Genomic DNA, 19,400 nt, shown 5'->3' on the forward strand with positions numbered 1-19,400 from the left:
GTTCAACATGTTCAAGATTAAGCAATTCATAAGATCATATTACCTTCCCATACCTTTGCTTATGCTTTTTATCACACCTAAAGTCTTATTCCCATTCTTTCCCTCTCTGAATCCTATTCACCCTTCAAAGCCCAACTCACATTCTACCTCCTCAGCATTCTCACATATTACCATTTACCTCAGTTCATAATGACCTCTTCCTCCTCAGAACTTCAACAACACTTATAGCCAGGGCCACAGAAGTGTTTAATCAATGCTTTATTCATTCATTCATTCTTGCACATTGCCTCTTAAAGTACCATTTTTGATGGCTGGATGCTAGGTTCTGGGTATTGGCTGCAGAGATTTACTCAGGCGTATTGTTTTCTGCCTTCATCCTAAAACAGACAACACAGAGGCAGATAGACATAAAGATCAGAGAGAGGAACAAGAGGGAATACACAAATAGACAAGATTAACTATCCCTATTGTATACATAAGAGGCTGCCCTAACACACAGCCAATTAGAAAGGTAAACTAAGCTACCACTAGTTGCTGACATCCCTCCAGGGCGCATCTGCACAGCTGTGGAATTGTATTGGTGGGTATGGTTTCTCTGCAAGTGCTCTTAGATCTTTCCCGTGTTTTGTCTTTTTTTTCATTCAGTCTCCCCCAACAAGACTCTTGAGTTTCTAGGAGGAAAAAGGTCATGTTTCTTTCTTCTCCTGAGGCTCTCTCAATGCCCCAAAAAGGCTCTGTATGAAGTGGGCACTCATGACATGATACGGACCAAGAACTAAAGTGGGACTGGGCAGACCCTGCATACCCTCCTTCCATACCTTCTCAGTCCCTTGCACAGTGTTCTGTGTAAACCCTGTGTTCAGTCATTTGCTCTGGCTTATTTTAAAACTTTAAAAAAATCCCTCCTACCCTCCCCCCTTCAATTCCCCAACCCCCTCTCCCCCCCCCAATATCTGACCCTGGTGAATTGGAATAATTTCTGAGGGAGAGAAGTCCTGTCCAGAATGCCTCTTACCCACCCTGCTCAGGAATGTAGTTGCTGCACATTAAAACAGACCTGCAGGCGTCTGAAATGAGCCTGAAGTCTTGCCAGCAATGACCTCACCCTTCACAGCAGGGCTTTCACCTATTGAAAGGAGCTGCTCTGCGCAGGATCACAATGGAACACCCCCTTTTGCTCTTCATGGATGGGATAGGAGAAGTATCTCTTACCCCTAGGCTGAGACTCAGCCCCAACTTTTCACTTCTGGCTCATGCTGAAGGTCAGAGTGCATAGTGCCTACCTCCTCTGCTGGAGATGGATGGGGTCATGGGCTCCTTTGCTCTTCACTCCAAATGGGGGAGTCAGGGGAGTGGGTTTTGCTATAACCTGTCTTCTCACTGTCCCATACCCTCTCTAGGGAGTCTACAGAGGCTAAGAAGGATGAGACTTCATTCCTCCTACAAGAAGAACCCTTGGCAAACTGACCTGTTCCCTTGGGTTTGGGAACAGAGACTGGAAATCCGTATTTTGACAGCTGATTGCTGTGTAACTGAGTCCCTGTCTGGGTCTTAGGTCTTGCTCCAATTCAGTTCCTTTGCTGAATTCAAGAGTATTGAAGATTTGATGAAAACCCATCTCAGCCACAAGATTCCTCTCTCTTATTAGGGAAATACAAGAATCCAGGGTTGCCCCAATTCCTGATCTTTTTTGTCTTAGGTTCAGAACTCCATTGATGGCCCTGATTATTCCATCCGATTTTGTCTCTTTTCCTGTATATGAGAGACAGGCAAGGAACTAGACTACATGGTCTGCTTCGAAAGTCTCTCTACTTCTATATAGTTCTGTGGAAAATAATGCATGCTCATATACATTTAATTTTATATCTCATCTGCATGTAAACAGAGTCAAAACACAGATAGATAATCCACTATCGGATCTGGACATTGCTCCTTTCCCCTTTAATGTCTCTAATTCCAATCCTTAGAGTCTGATATTAGTTAATGTTTGATCCTTTAAGTTGTATCCAATGCTTTGTGACCTCATTTGGGGTTTTCTTGGCAGATATTCTGGAGTGGTTTGTCATTTTCTTCTCCAACTCATTTTACAGATGAAGAAACTGAGGCAAACAGGGTTAAGTGACTTGCCCAGTAAGTGTCTGAGCCAGATTTCAACTCAGGAAAATTAGCCTTCCTAACTCCAGGTCTGACACTCTATCCACTGTACCACCAAATTATGTGTGTCAGGTGAAATTAGAGGGGGTTTTTTGCAAGAAATCCCACTTGTACCAATCTGGACTGCTGCATTGCTGCTACCATTTTGAATTGGGGATAAGGAAAAGGGTTTTCCTGAGTTAATTTGCATTCACTGCTCCGCAGAAGGAAAGAGACATAGCTCCCAGTACTGCTGCTTCCCTTACACACACACACACACACACACACACACACACACACACACACACACACACACACACACACATATCCTTAGTACCCCTTCCTCATTCCACTCTAAACCTTGCATCATCATCTTTAAGACTGTAAGCTCCTTCAGGGTCTTCTAAGTTGTGTGAGTGGTCTAATGGAAAGAGTTCTGTACTTTTGGTGAGAAGACTTGGGTTGTATCCCCAACTTTGCTGTGAACTGGGTGGGTGACTATAAGCAAGTCATTTAAGGCTATTTCTAAGTGTAAAATGAGGGCGTTGAACTAGATAACCTTCTGAGGTTCCATCTAGCACTAACAATCTATATTTCTATGAATATCTTGAGACTCAGTAATATATAGTTCCCAGCACAGGGCGATGAACATGTTGGTGCCTTGCTGATAACAAGATGATTGTGAGTTGCACTGGAGGAAGCTGGTGATCTTAGGGCCTGGGACAGCCTCAGGGGCCCTGCAGCTGCTCCCAGCTGTCCAGTCTGGAACAATGCAAAGTCTGTCAAGCCTTCCAAGCTGATCCCCTTTCTAGGGATGTGTTCAGGTTGCAGTGTTAATTGGAGGCATCTCAGCTGCTTTTCAAACCCTACTTCCTGTCTCTTGGGGTTCCCAGCACTGACTTCTTCTAGAAGGCAATTATTCTGTCTGTGCATCTCTCCCTCTGGGAAAGATCTATGGGGAGGAGGCAAGCTTTCATATCATCTCTGAGGAGAGTCAGACTTTTCAAAAGGGTCATGTGAAACATTTCCCCCTTCCTTACTGCCCCCCTGTCACTGGGCCATTCTACCCTTCCATCACCTTAGAAAAAAGTTAGGAATGGGGATGGTAGAGAGCCTATTTCATTCTAAAAAATTCTCTACGGAAGGTGATTTCATAGCCTCTTGTGGCCACCTGTTCCAATCTTTAACCAATTTGTTGGAACTCTGCCTTTCTCCAGCCTAGTTTGACTCCACTCCAAGCACATCCCTGCACTCATCTCTCATTCAGGCTTCACCTGAACCATGGCATATGCCATGCTGACCAAACTGGATTTCCATCTCCTCAGTGCGTAGTCATTCGCTGCCAGTCCAAGTCCCTATTTCCAGCTTACAGATTCTGCTCCCTTTGTCTCTTTCCTGAAACCTGTGACACTAGCTGATTCTAATTACTCTATGTATTCTCCATCCTTCTTTCTTGATGAGGATCTCTTCACTAATGTAGCCAGTTGCACAATCTGTTCCTATTATTTAGTGTTTTTCTTTTTAAACTCATATTGATACCTTTCTTTTCTACTCAATTAAACTGGAACCTTTCCAAAGGTGAAGATCATATCTCTAAATTCCTAAATATCTTCCAACAATGCCTAGTAGCAAGTTTCTCATGAGTCAATCAGCATGATCACAAAACAAGTCATCAATGTGTAATAAAAAAGATATATATATTTTTTGAGACAACCAGGGCTAAGTGACTTGCCTAGAGTCACACAGGTAGTAAATGTCAAGTGTCTGAGGCCAGATCTGAAATCAGGTTGTCCTGACTCCAGGACTGGAGCTCTATCCACTGTGCCACCTATCTGCCCCCATAAAACATATTTCAAAGGTGAAGTCCCATCAAGAAACTCAGGAGTCTTAAATCATACATTAATAAAGCCTTTCTGGAAGAGAAATTATCTGAAATCACTTTTAAAGAAAGGGATCCATAGAAGGAAGAGGCTGTCTTAGGCACGAGGGGAAAGTTTGATATGGACAGGCAGGAGTAACCTTCCCAAAGTTGGCAGAGAAAATCCCTCAAATGCCAGGCAGTTAGGCAGTATCTTGTCTCCTCCCTGTAGCCCTCCTACCTCATCACTCATCTTTTCAGTTCCTCTCTTAAAAAAACAACAAAACTGTACAAATTTCCACAAAGGCCACTGGGAAAATATATGTCCTGTAACTCACCTGAAATATAAAAGCATTTCAAACGAAAGCATAGTCTTTACACATAGTAAGAGCATTCATTCATTTCCATCTGTGATAGGGTCCTGGCGTTAGAGCTTTGGTCAGCAGCTAAGATACCCCCCACCCCACCCCCCACCTCCAAGGGCCAATATAGGGATGTGGTGAAATGAGTCATTCCAGAAGTTAGAGAGACAAGGAATTCTCCAGAGTGGAGAGAGAGAAAGCAGCAAACTCCTGCACAATTCATCCTGAAACTTTTCCTTCAGACCTGGCACCTTTTGCTCCACCAAGATCTCATCCCTGGAAAGAAGATTTCAGGATGAGTGCTTTCCAAAGGGAAATGCAGGATGAAGTGGATAAAGCAGGGAAGCCACAGAGTGGGGTCAGCAAAGGCAGGGTAAGAATTCAACTAGTGAGAAGAACATTGGGCATGAAGTCTATATACCTGACCTTGGATCCTAGTTTTTCCACAAACTACCTGAGTGACCTAGGTCAAATTTCTGGTTCTCAGTTACCTCACCTATAAAGTGAGAAATTTGGGACTAGATTATCCTTAACCTATCCTTAACATTTGGATGAGGAACAATCCTTTTTTGGTTGGGTACCAGAAAACTTCTGGAGTGAAAGACATTTCAGAGAGGCAGAGTTCAGCATGAGAGAAAGACAAATCTCCCTGGAGGGGAGGACAGGAGAGAAGAGGTTCTTGTTTTGACGTGGATTAGCACTGGAAAGGTGTTGGGGTCTCTTCAGACTCTGCGATTCTGTCATTTTGTCCTAACTCTGAGTCAGGCTCCATTCTCTTCCCCACCAGCCTTTGCTTTCTCTCAAGTGGAGGGCTTCCTCATTCTGGGATTGTCTGGTTTCTTAAAGGGTCTTCTTGAATCCAAATGAAAACCAAATTGGAGCCATGATTTCAGGGGGAGCAGAATTTTACAGGCACCAGCATTTTCTTAAGGGCTCCCTTCTCACACATTCCTTTGCATTTTTCCTTTTATTAACGTGGCATCTTTCCCAGGCCACTTTATGGGGCTGTGTGTTTTCACTTATACATTGATTGGGTCTGATCCTGTCTTTCTCTATGAAGATCTGGTTCAATCCCAGCCCTCCACCCCCATCCTGAAAGTGCCTTTCTGGAAGCTTTCAGCCCAAATACTTCCACAACACATAGAGACTGCCTTCTGCTCCAGACCTCAAGAGCCAGGCTGTGGAAAGGTTAAGATGAAGGACAGCCCTTCCACTTTTTCTGAGCCAGCTCTCTCAGGTCCCTTCTCAGGACTGAGGATAGCCAGTTCCACAATGCATTTTGCAGAGTCTATTCAGAATGACTCAAATCTGCCTTGGAAATTATTCAGAAAAAGTCTTTTAAGATCAGAGATACAGGTTGGAAAGGACCTTAGAGGTCATTTATTCTATCTCCTCAGATAGGAGGATGAGGAAACTGATACCCAGGGAAATTAAATGTTATTCAAGACAGCATAGTTAGTAAATGGCAAAAAAGTCCAGTGTGCTCTTTCCACTATATTATAATTTGTCTAGGTAAGCCACAGTTTATCATAGGTTAATGGAAGAGGGGGAAAAGGTGATTTTCAAGACCTCACTTTGAGCTATTGTCTCCCCAAAATTTTCCCAAACAAGTTACCAGTGTGGAATGAAATAGATAAACCAAAGATAAAATCTCGTCAACTAGCAACTCTTTGTTGAGCAAAGAAAGAGTCCCAAAACATGCATTCTGGAAATTTTTCTGGTGTAAAAATTATCTGAAATGGATTTTATGTGTAATAGAAAAAAGGAGGCTGATGTATACATGGCGGGGGAGGGGAGATTTTGATATGGGCATGCTGGGACGGTTTAAAATTCACTGGAAAATCCCCCAAATGTCAAGTCTTTAGTCAGTATCTTGTCTCCTCCATACCACCTCTATTCCCTCCCTATCACCTGTCTCCTCAGGAAAAAAAAAATCACAATAAAATTGTGCAAATTTCCACATAGTCCACTGAGGTAAATAAATGCCTTCCATTCAGGGAAGGAAGGGAGGAAGGAAGGAAGGAAGGAAGGAAGGAAGGAAGGAAGGAAGGAAGGAAGGAAGGAAGGAAGGAAGGAAGGAAGGAATCACAAAATAACTTACTAAGCATTTACTATGTGCTGAACACTATGCTAACTGTTGGGGATACAAATACAAAAGCCAAGGAATTGACCAAGATGGTAGAGTAAAGCAGGAACTTCCATGAATTCCTCCTCAAACCCCTCTAAAGAACTTTTTTAAATGACTCTAAACAAATTCTAGAGCGGCAGAACCCACAAAAAGACAAAATGAAAAAAATTTCCAGCCCAAGACAATTTGGAAGGTTGACAGAAAGGTCTATTGTACCTGGGTGAGAGTGGACCATGGTCAAACACAGGCTGCACTAGCACAGCCCAGACCCCAGAAAACTAGGAGTATACCTTGGGAGCCATTGAATCAGCAGCTGCAGCAGCTGCTTCTGGAGCTCTCAGCCCACAGATGGTAAGGAGGTGCAACAGCTGGTCAGAAGGCCATTACAGGGTTCTTTTTGCTAGCCTTGAGGCAGGACTCTGTTGCTTTGCCCATACTCAGACCTGGATCACAGTCCTGTGTGGCATTTCCAGGGCAAGGAGGAGCACTAGCATAGCAGAACTTGTAGCCACTACGGAGGGGGGACCCTCCTGACCATTCCAGTGCAGAAAAGAGTGCTTGTGGTCACTCATAGACCAGAGCACAGGCCAGGGGAGTAGTAAACACCTTTCCTTAGATCATACTGCCTTGGAAGAACTGAAAACTTATAGGTCCCTAGAAGTGTCTTTAAAAACAGTTGCACAAAATCCTTGAAATTTAGGACGGTGTTTCCTTCCACCCAGGAAACAGAACACTACTTACCAAAGAGATAAAAGTCAAGTAATAGGCTGGAAAAATAAGCAAACAGCAGAAAAAACCTCTGACTATAGAAAGTTGCTACGATGACAAAGAAGATCAAAACATACAATCAGAAGAAGACAAGAAAGTCAAAGCTCCTATATCCAAAGGCTCCAAGAAAAACATGAATTGGTCATGGGTCATGGAAGAGCTCAAAATTGACTTAGAAAACTATATGAGAGGTACAGGAAAAATTGGGAAGAGAAAGAAGAGTGATGCAAGAAAATCATGGAAAACTAGTCAACAGTTTGGTAAAGGAGACACCAAAAAATATTAAAGAAAATAACACCTTAAAAAACACAGTAGACCAAAAAAATGGTAAAAGAGGTCCAAAAAGTCAATGAGGAGAAGAACGTCTTAAAAAGTGGAATTAGACAAATGAAAAAGGCAGTTCAAATGTTCACTTAAGAAAATAATTCCTTAAAAATCAGAATGGGGCAAATGGAAGCTAGTGACTTTATGAGAAATCAAAAAACAATAAAAACCAAAAAAATGAAAAAATAGAAGATAATGTGAAACACTTCATTGGAAAAATCAACTGACATGGAAAACAGATCTTACATTCTAATGGGGGAGGAAACACACATGGGAAGTAGTTGCTAGGGAGGGGTTTAAGGATAAAGGCCTTTCAGTCAAGACAGCCTCTTAAATAGGGACAAGGTCACTCAGTTCCTGCATACTAACCCTAGAAAACCCTGAAGTTCATACCAGATCCAATAATGAACAAGAAATACAATGAGAAACTATAAGTGACCTCTTCTACCTAGAATGACACAAAAATAAATCAGACAGAAGTCCACAGGTAATATGGAAAAGATCCTCCCCCCCAATAAAGCCAGAGGCAATGTTACTAGGTCTATGTCTCTGAGCAGCAAAAATAAAAAGTTCCCTTGAGTAACCCTAGCAAAGTCATAAAATGGGGACCTTGGAGGCTGTAGAGAGTAGCAGCAACCAGCATATTGAGGACCACCACAGTATTGTGATTCTTAGACTAGGTCAGCTGAGGCCCAGAGGCTCCAAGGTCACTAACAGTCTGTTCTAGGATGTCAGAGAGGGTCTGGAAGATCTAGCACTCCATACCTCAAAGACCCAAGGGCAGACTAACTGCTGAAGTGGAGGCCAGCATAAGAACCCAGGGGATCTAGGATGTGACCAAACCAGACTGAACAACCCATCCAAAAACATAGCAGGAGGAGGAGCCCAGCAATGGCACAAAGCCCCAATTCAGGAACAAAAGCTGAGGAAATTAGAAATCAAAGAAAATGCCATCCATTATAAAAAAATAAATATGACAGATCTAACTTCTTAATAACTGCAAATAGAGATTCAAAGATAAAAAAGTTAATTTTCTTGGGGGTTTTATTTTGTCAAATGCTTTTTCTGCATCTACTGAGATAATTTTTATTAGTTTTATTTTTGATATGGTCAATTATGCTGATAGTTTTACTAACATTGAATCAGCCCTGCATTCCTATATAAAGATAAATTTATTTTAATCTATTTAATTTATTTAAACCAGGTATAAATTCTACCTGGTCATAGTGTATTAACCTCAAGATAAGTTGCTGTAATCTCTTTGCTAATATTTTATTTAAATTTTTTGCATCTATCTTCGTTCGGGAAATTGGTCTATAATTCTCTTTCTCTGTTTTGGCTCTTCCTGCTTTAGGTATCAGCACCATATTTGTATCATAAAAAGAATTTGGTAGGCCCCCTTCTATGTCTATTCTCCTAAATAGTTTATATAGTATTGGAATTAATTGTTCTTCAAATGTGACAAAATTCACTTGTAAATCTGTCTGGCCCTGGAGATGTTTTCTTAGGGAGTTCATTAATGACTTGTTCAATTTCTTTTTTTTGAAATTGGGTTACTTAAAGTATTTTATTTCCTCTTCCATTAATCTGGGCAATTTATATTTTTGTAAATATTCATCCATTTCACTAAGACTGTCAGATTTATTGACATACAGTTGGGCAAAACAGCTCCTATTGTTATGATTTCCTCTTCACTGGTGGTGAATTCACCCTTTTCATTTTTGATGCTGGTAATTTGGTTTTCTTCTTTATTTTTTTTAAATCAAATTAACCAAAGGTTTGTCTATTTTATTGGGGTTTTCGTAAACCAGCTCTTAGTAAAAAAAAGAAAGTGGATTTTCTTAAAAATTATATGAATATCTAAAAAGAATGAAGCAAGAGATTAAAAATGAAATAAAAGTTCTTGAGGAGATAATTGGAAGGAAGAAAAACAGCATAGATGAGAAAGTAGTAAACTTAGCCTGAAGACTAGATTAGACCAAACAGAAATCAATAATTCTAGTAGACAGCAAGAAATATTAGAATAAAATCAAAAGTTTCAAAGATAGAAGAAAAATGTAAAATATATGATATCAAAAAACTGACCTGAAAAACAGGTCAAGGATAAATAATTTTGGAATCATTAGACTCTCTCAAAACCATTATTATTTTTTAAAATCCTGGACACTATATTTCAAGAAATCAAAAATATTGCTCATATCTATTTTAATTACAAGGCAAAGTAAAAATAGAAAGAATTCATCAATTACTTCCTAAAAGGAATCCCAAAAGGAAAAGTCCAAGGAATGCAATAGCCAAAATCCAGAGCAACCACGTCGAAGAAAATATGCAGTAATCATCCAGAAAGAAGTAGTTCAAGTATCAAGACTCTACAATCAGAATCATACAAAAACTGGCACTGCAAAAGAAATAACAAAATAACAAAAGAGAAGATTTCAGAGAATCTTGGGTAGTATGAACTGACACAGACTGCAAGGAGCAGAACCTGGAAAACAATTTATATATAAGGACAATAATAACATTGTAAAGAAAAACGACTTTGAATTCTAATCAAAGTGATGATAAACTATGTCTCCAGAGGACCCATGGTAAAATATATTTCCCACATCCTTAAAGAAAAGTGATAGACAAAAGGTGCAGAGACATGTATTTTTTTTAATATGGCCACTCTGTGAATTCATTTTGTTTGACATTGTTTATTTGTACAAGAGTTCTGCACTTTTACCCCTTTCTTTCTTTCAATTAATAGTGTATTGGAGGGAGATGGGCAGAAGGAGAGAAAGGTTAACAATAGTAATGCTTTAAAAAAGGGGGATCATTGTGACCTTTTTTTAAATGCACAGCAGAAAACAGAGAAAAGCACAGAAAGAAGCTCAGACACATAGGACAGCTTTGAAATTACCACGTGTGATTTTTTTGAGACTGGGTCTTACTTTCTCACACAGACTAGAAATATAGTGGCCACTTACAAACCCAATCCCAACAAGGATTAGCATGGATGCTTTGCCCTGCTCCATTTTTCCAACCTACACTGTTTTGCTCCTCCTTAGGCAAGATTGTATCTTTTACTCCCCAGAAGCTCATTAGTGCCAGATGTAGATTGGACATCAGATTCTATTTTTCCCTACTGTATCTCAGCACTCCTGAACTCAACAGATCCATTTACCATCTCAGCCTTCTCTAGCAGCAGGGATTACAGTCATGCCCTACCATGCTGGGCTCTTGTAGAATTTATAATCCATTTTTTTCAAAAACAAGCAGGATGAAATGGAGATCTATGGTATATATAAAAACACTCTTTTCTGGGTGTTTAAGTGCAGAATTAAAAAGAAAAGAGTGTTACATGGGTGGTAAGTAGGGTTGGGGAATATGACTGACATATTCCTTCCAGGAGAAATTACAAAGCTGATTTGATCAAGATACCAAAACTAGAAGGAGGGATGATAGGGCAAAGGTATATGCCATGGCTAGGCAGTTGGTAAGAAAACAACCAGGTTGTAGGGAGAGAAATGAAACATGACTGGAGCCTTCCTGAAACAGTGGACCAGGTGGGATGGTCACCAACCAGGTGAGGCCTCAGGGTAGAGGTTCTGGGGATAAAAGGGCTAATATTTTCAAGGCATGGTCTCTGATCTGGGCACTCTTTTAGAGAAGAGCTGATTCAGAAATATTAGGGGACTGAAAGGAACAGTCAGGTCAGGGATGTTGGGCTCTGGTAGACCTTGGTGACCACTTATCCCTGTCCCTTGCCAGTCTCTGACTTGAAATTAACTGAGGGAAAAATGTGGTCATGGAAAGAGATAGCTCTATATTTCTTCATCAACCATGGAGGCAAAAGGACTTGCTTACTAGACAATGTCAGAACTGGGAAAAGAATGCAGGTCTCTAACCCACAACCTTGCAACCCTCCACTTACTATACCCTTATTACTGTATAGATAGGCCTTGCTTTGCACCAAAGACACATTCAACTTGGTTTTTCACCTTAGTTATGTAGGATCAGGAATGGAGACTTATTCCATTTTAGGCCTGTCATTTTGTTGTATGTCTAGAATCTTAGCCTTAGGATAAAAAGACTAAACTTAGCGTAGCTTAGTGTCTCTAGCCCAAGGGTCTTTGTCCTTAAGCAGAACAAAGAGCCACCTATCTATGTTTGCTTAGTTGGGCAATAATCCATTTATATTTTTATAAAAGAGGGTTCTGTTGACTTTGGTGTGCTTCATTGATGTATACTGAATGTATAAACTGATTATGGAACAGCTCCGTAGATTTTCTAATCTATCCAAGTTCCATGTCCAATCCTTCCTGTACTCTGATCCTTTAGATCCTGTTTCTTTAGAAGTTTAAGAAGTCTTGCTTTGCTTAGTTTAGGAGAAAGAGCCTTGCTATCTAAAACTCATTGTTGAAGAATTGGGGAATCTTTCCCATACAGCTGTATGAGACAATAAAGGAATATGCTTTGACCGTGCCATAGCTAAAGACTGGCAATAAAATCATCCATAGTACAAGAATTGGCTTTGGATGAGTCAAAGATTCTCAAAATTGGCAGAAACTTGAGATGGCTTCTTTCAACCCATTCCCAAGCAAGATCTTTTCTACAACATTCTTAACAAACAGTAGTCATTCAGCCTCTGCTTGAAGGCTTCTAGGAATGACAAACTCACTATCTCCTAAGACAGTTCATCCATTTAGTGACAACTGTAATTGTAGTTTTCTCTATCTTGAGCTGAAATCAGCTTCTTGGTAACTTCCAACTATTGCACCTCATTCCATTGTGTGGACCCAAGCAGAAGAGATGCAATCTAATCCCTCTTCCACATCATAGCCCTTCAAATCCTTAAAAACATCAGTCATTTCCTAGGTCTTTTCTTCTCCAGGTGAAATGTCACCAATTCCTTTAACTGTTTGTCTTATGGCATGTTTTCTAGTTCCTCATCAATCAGGTCTTCCTCATCTGAATGTGCTCTAGCTTGTCAGTGTATGCCCTAAAATATGGCATCCAGAACTAAATAGAATATTCCATATATGACCTAACCAGGAGTTATTACTTCCCTCATTCTACTATGCATCTATGAAGATAGCCTAAGAAGACTTATGAGCATTTCAAAAAATAAAATCCACTCACAAAGGACAAAGATCATTACCACTAAAGGAAAGCATTCAAAAGAGTGTAACGTAGTCTCCAAAAGTAATTTCAAAAGGGAATTCCAAATTTCTTCTGAATAATGGCGGCATCAGTTAAAATGAGCACATAGACTCTTTAAGTATCTGTTTTCTAGAGGACAGTGGCCATTTGAGAGGTTATATTCTTACATTCTAAAAAAAAAACAAACAACATTCACATTACTTCTCATAGCCTCAGTTTTCTACTCTGTAAGAATAAGAATTCTTGTAATGAGAATTTTGTAAAATGAGCTGGAGAAGGAAATATCAAACCACTCCAGTAACATCACCAAGAAAACCCCAAACGGAATCACGAAGAATCAGACATGACCAAAATGACTGAACAACACATCAAAGACAAGACAGAGACTAAGTTTTGACTTGGAAGAGGAGGTCAAATTACATTATATATGTACATTTGTATGTACATATTCATATAAGTTGTTGATGGAAAAGAACACAAGCTTAACAATTATAACCTTAACTATTAATCAGTAAAAAGAAAAAATAATAGAAGAATGATAAGAAGATAAAACCTAACAATTTGCTGATTTCAAGAAACACATTTAAAACATACAGGTATATAATGAGTGGATGGAACAAAATTGATTATACTTCAGGAAACTCTAAAAAAGCAGGAGTTGTACTTGTGATCTCAGCAAAGGCAACAATAAAAAATTGATGATCAAAAGAAATAAACAAGGAAATCATTTTATGCTCAAAGATTCCATGGAAAATTATAAGTAATACTAAATGTATATGCACCAAAAGGCATAGTGGTCAAGTTCTTACAAGAAAATATAGGCAAATTTCAAGAAGGTATTTATAATAACAATAATATTAGAAGATATTAGTAATCCTCTTCTAGAGCTGATAAAACCAACAGAAAGATAAACATGATGAAAAATATAGAGCTGAATGAATTATAGGATAAATTAGATTTGATTAAGATATGATGACTTCTGAGTGAGAATGTTAAAGAATACACATATTTCTCAGGATCACTCAGTACCTTCACAAAAACTGATCATGTGCTAGGGCATGAAAAAATAAATAATAAATATTTTTTAAAAAGCAGATAAGATAAAAAAGAAAAGAAAAGAAAAAGCTGAATTAGAGTTTTCTAAGATCCTTTCTAATACTACATCTGTTCAGCATGGTGAAATAGAAAGAGTGCTACATCTGGAGTCAGAGAGCTTGAGTTCAAGTCATGACTCTACCACTCAGTACCCTGGGCAAGTTCCTTTGCCTCTTTCATCCTTAATTTCTTTATCTGTAAAATGAAAGGTTGGACTATAGAACCTCTAAAATCTCTTCCAATTCTAAATCTGTGAATCTATCAGATTTTGCCATAAAAAGATTAGGTGAATGAATTGGAGATGTTTAGAGAAGAAAAGGAAGATTAGGGAGCATGAGATAATTGTTTTCAAGTATTTGAAGGGATGTCACATAGAAAAGGAATTTATTATGTCTGATCCCAGAAAGCAGAGCTAGGAGCAATGAGTACAAGGGGGAAAGCTTTGACTGAACTCAAGGAAGAAATTCTCAACACTTAAAGTTATTCAAAAGTGGCATGAGATGCCTTGGGAAATAGTGGGTAGATTCCCTTCATTATGGCTTTTCAAGCAGAGTTTGATAACCACTTGCCAAGTATGTTATGGAGAGGTATTCTTGATCAGATATAGGTTGAACTAGATGGCTTCTGAGATCTCTTCCATCTCGGAGATTCTGTGATGATACCTTATTTGCAGATTAATATCTTCTGGAGGGTAGAGACCACATGTTCTTCCTTCAGGTCCATCAGAGCTCAATAAATGCTAACACAAACAAGCTCTTCTAGTCCTTGCTCCCTGAATAAACTGTTCACTGTCACTGGGGACCTTTGATCAATATTTATTGTGTTTATTCTGTGTGAAGCACTGTCTTGGGTAGGCCATGTGAAGAGAGAACCACTAACCTTCTTTCCTCCATCTTCTTGTCCAACAAGGTCTCAGGTCCTATTTTAACCTGAACCTGACCCATTATCACTAGCCAACTCTAAGAAAATCACTTGGAAGAATCTATCTCCCTAGCACCTGTTAAAAGAAAAGAGTCTTTGAATTCCATGAAGAAGACTCATCAGGAGCAGAAATACTTTTCTCTGTCAACAGACCTTGGGAGAGGTTTAGGGTAGGAAGCTTTTTCAGGTGCCTTCCATCTGGTCAGCAGATGTGGTTCTGCCAGAATATGCTGGCCAAATGAGAGAATGGCCAAAGCTTGAGAGTAAAATTGGCTTGTCTATCCAAAACAGCTAGAATGAGGTACATTCATTGGTAGGGGCTGATTGCTGAAAGATATACTTTTTCTCCCAAATTTCCAAGATCATCCTTAGCTGGAGGGTGATGAATCAAAAGCTAACACCAGCATCTACTCCCTTGTCCCAGAATTCTCCCTATACCTTCAACAGACCACCATACAAGGGAGAATCATCTCAAGGAGTAACAGGATAATTAAATTATATATATACTTAGATTACAACAATGAGACAAGGACAACTCATGATCATTCCCCAACAAGGAAAGAAATTACATCCTTGAGGCTTTTTAAGGGTGATGATGTAGGATACAGCTCTCTTCAGAACTAAACTGTCCTGTAGAGTCCATTTCTCCACCCTGTCAAGTGGCATTATAGTTGACATCACCAGTCCCCAGATGCTGTAACCTGAGAAGTGTCATTTTCACTTGACATCATGGGAATTTGTCTGGTTTACTATCTAAGCTGATCTAATTTGGACATCTTTGTGCTCAAATTCCTACTCTGTTTATCCTTTACCACTTCATTTTCTAAATGCTAAACTTCCACATGGTGACCCAAAATATCAACACTCAACCCTTCATTTCCTACAGGGACTTGAGGGGTCCCCATATGTAGCAGCTACTATCTCTATAACAGTATAGGGGGAGGATGAGATTGTTGGAGGAAGTTCTACTCAACAGGGAACTCAAGGAAAGTGTTACATCACTATTGACCAACACAGCAAACTCTACAACAACTCATTAATATGAAATGCCACCAAACTGGGCGGCATGAGAGGGCTATTGTTCCCTAGGCTTGCTACATTTCCAGTATCTTCTTATTAGTCTCCCCACTGAGCCCAGCCCTGGGATCTTCACTTGGGCAATAGGGCAGTTTCAAAGACTTATGTTTAATCCTAGGCTTCTGAGGTTACCATAGTAGGGTTTCCACAGCCCACTCTGTCCTCAGCTCCAGGCTGAGGACAAAACTTGAGAACTTGGCAGGAAGCGTGGTACGATGAGAAGATTATTGAATTTGGAGTCAAAGAATCTGAGTTCAAATCCTTGCTCTGCCACTTACTACATCTGTGATCCTGAGCAAGTCACTTTTGTGCTCAGTTTCCTGATCTGTAAAATGAGAGACTTGGCCTAAGAGGTCTCTAAGGTCCTTTACAGTTCTAAATCTATGCTTCTAGAGCCTTATAACTTTGTGGCAAAGCTCCTATTCTAGGAAGAGTCCAATCGATTTTTGTTTCTTTTTCAGAGAGACCCAACAGAAACAGAAATATGTGGAAAAAAAGAAGCTCAGATGCTAGGTTAATGGGAAAGGGGACTAAGGAGAGGCAGTTAAAAAACAAGGAGGAAGAGAGGTATACTGACTAGATAAATAAAAGAAGAGCTAGGGATTATGGGAACTGAGAAGAGAGGGGCATGGAATGGGGTAATTTCTGTGCATTTTGCTAAGAACTAAAATGAACATTTTATGTAAAACATCATGCAAATTCAGACCTATTCACTTTTTAGTCAACAGCTCAGGCCCATAGTCAAATCTAGCTCTGGCCATGCCCTGTGGTGGTCATATATAAATGAGCAGAACTATCACTGGACTCCCATAACTTCCAGCACAGTTGGTACTGAGAGGAAGAAGGTGTCCTGAGCGGTCATTACTGCCTCTTAGCCCCAAATGGCATGCTGTACCCCACCCCCAGCCCAACCCCCAGCAGATGGCTGACAATTCTTCTTGGCCTCTGAGAGCTCCCTTGGCTGAGAGCCACATTCCAGAACAACATGTGTTTCATCTCAGGCCCGCAAGGTCTGCAGCTCCAAGTGGAGCCAGAGAGGAAACCTTGGCTCAGGCTACACATTTCTGGGGATGGGGGCAGAGATGCAGAGGGAGGAGATGGGGAATGAGGCTAGATTCATAATGATGAAGAATATTTTATATGATAGAGGGCCATCTAGAAAGTCAACTGATACCCCTCTCTCCCACTTGATTTTTCAAAGCAACTCCCCAAGACCTCTAAGTACCCCCATCCCATTCCATCTTTTTCTATCCCCTACTCAAATTCTCTTTGCATGACACCCACTGTTTCCTACCTCCTAATTCCAGTCTCCTGACAACCACATCTCCCCAATCCTAAATCAGTGATTTGTCACCACAAGACTGCTTCATCATGATCTCTTTGGGGGTTTGGGAAGAGAAAAAGAAAGCTCAGTGATTCCTGAATTCCATCTGGATGGTGTCTATTATCGCTTCCATTTCATCAGCTATAAGGCTGAACCCTAGAACTATCTGGCCTTTGTATGATGGGTCAGCCAGGATTGGGGCAGGGAGTTTCAGGGGGTGGATGGAAAAGGACAGGCATAGAGAAAGGGAAGGAAACAGGAGGAAGCAGGAGATGTGGAGGGATAGGGTAGAGTTATAACTAGGGATTCTGGGGAAAATGTAGGGGAAAGTCAGGTGTGTAGGGTATTCAGGTACAGTCACACCAAACAACTCAAAGAGAAGGCAGAGAAAGAAGAAGCATGCAGGGGAAAAGATAGTACAGCAGAAGGGGAACAGGACCCTTGTGGGGTTAGGAGGAAGGGAGGGAGAGGAATAGAATAGAGCTGAAGATGAATGTACAAATTTGCTTTCTGAGAGACATGTGATCTTCATGGTGTCATGCAACCTGGGGACATCAGGCTGAAGAACTTGCCTTTGTACTCCTTCATGCTAACTCCTTTGGACGAAGCTTTGGTCATTCCACCCTAGCTATGGTTGCAGGAATGGGAAAAGAGTAACCTATTAAAAAGAAGCAAAAGAAGAAGGCCAAGTGAATTAAAGAGTCACAGAGGAGGATAGGACGTAGGCACCAGGAGGAAAGGGAATAGGATTGAGCTGAAAAGGAAGGCAGAATAATATATCTTCTGGTGGGCCTTCAGCTATGGTGGGAAAGGGTAGTCTTGCATCTTCTGAGGGTTCTGCTCTGTAGTAAGCTAAGGGGTTTCTGACAGCAAAGTAAACTGTGGCACACTGAGTTTACCCAGCTCCAATAAGCAGCACTTTGGTGTGTTTGACATTTCCTTCCCACTGAATCAGCCGAGAGGCACTGAACCACAGCCAACCCCCTTGACAGCCCCTCCTTCCCTTCAACAAACATTCTTTGCAGGCTGGGGAGGGGGGCAGGGAGGAGGAGGGTTCCCCTCCTTATAAGTGAACTAGCTCCTTCCCTCTTTCCAAAGGCTATGGAAAGCTGGGCAGAACAGGGTATATGGGTAGGGTAAGAGATGTCCCTCACTGCCCAGGACAAAAGCTTGTCTTTCCAGGTGGAAAAGTCCAAGACAACAAATCCCCACTTGGACTAGAGTTCCCCCTTGGATAGGTTGTTTACTGTTTTTATTACTTCAAAGACCTGTGATTTTTAATGTGCCTCCATCTATTCAGATCAATACTTTATTATGACTTTAATGAGTTGCTGTGGCCAAAAAAAAAAATCATTAACCAGTGGTCAACTACATAATAAGCCTCTCTCCATCCTTAGACAGAATTGTCCTCACACAATTGACACATATCCCTCCACAGTACCCATGGTCAAAGTCTTTCCTTTCAAAAGGAACTCCTGGAGCTTTCCTTCTCTTGGTTTAGATTTGGGGAGCCCAGAGTAACTTCCATGCCATGAGGCATCAGGGTAGACTATGAGTAAAGACATTGTCCTTCTTGTCCTTCATTGTACTTTGTCTCTATTAAATACCTGGGAGGGATTCTGAGCTGTGCTATGTGGAGACCAATGACACAGCCAAAGGCCCTGCCCACTGGGAGCTTATAGTCTGAAAGAAACACACAGTGGCAGGGATACACACAAAGAGAGAGTGACTATACAGATTGTCCAGTGAACTGATGCACAGAGCTTTCTATGTATGTGTGTTTCATGATAGGAGAAGTTGTTTTGTACAAAATAGGGATGGAAAATCACTTCCATTCAATCAATTAAAACTTTCTGTAAGAGTCAGAATTCAAGAGTTCTTGAAGGGGGAGAAAAAAGTCTGGGGTGCATGTCTCACAAGAGGGCACTGTAAGTTTAAGGAGCAGAACTGAAGAAGGCACAAAGTATACATCGTGTTCATTATTATTAAATCCTGGAGTTGGTACAGACCTCACAGGACCCCTAGTCCACATCTCCAGTAGATCCCCCACCCTTCACTTGCACAATAATTTGTGCTTTAAAGTTAACAAAGCACTATCCTTAAAATGACAACACTGTGTGCTAGGTATTATAAATATTCATTCTTCCATCTTGCAGATGAGATAACTTAAGTTCATAGAAATCTAAGTGACTTGCCCAAGGTCACCCAGGTGGGGTATAAACCTAGGTCTTCTCATTCTATAAATAGTGCTCTTCCACTATACCA

At 40.6% G+C, this 19,400-nt stretch overlaps 1 long non-coding RNA gene across 1 annotated transcript in view; it reads right to left on the bottom strand.

Moving 5' to 3' along the window:
- Positions 1-241: 241 nt before the first annotated feature.
- LOC140505495 (uncharacterized) overlaps positions 242-19,400 on the bottom strand; it is a 48,485-nt gene continuing 29,326 nt past the window's right edge. The window contains exon 2 of the long non-coding RNA XR_011967530.1: positions 242-377. This is a non-coding gene — a long non-coding RNA (uncharacterized lncRNA). The remainder of the gene's footprint in view (positions 378-19,400) is intronic.

This window comes from Notamacropus eugenii, chromosome 5 (assembly GCF_028372415.1).
Source record: "Notamacropus eugenii isolate mMacEug1 chromosome 5, mMacEug1.pri_v2, whole genome shotgun sequence".
In the NCBI taxonomy this organism is placed as follows: Eukaryota; Metazoa; Chordata; class Mammalia; order Diprotodontia; family Macropodidae; genus Notamacropus; species Notamacropus eugenii.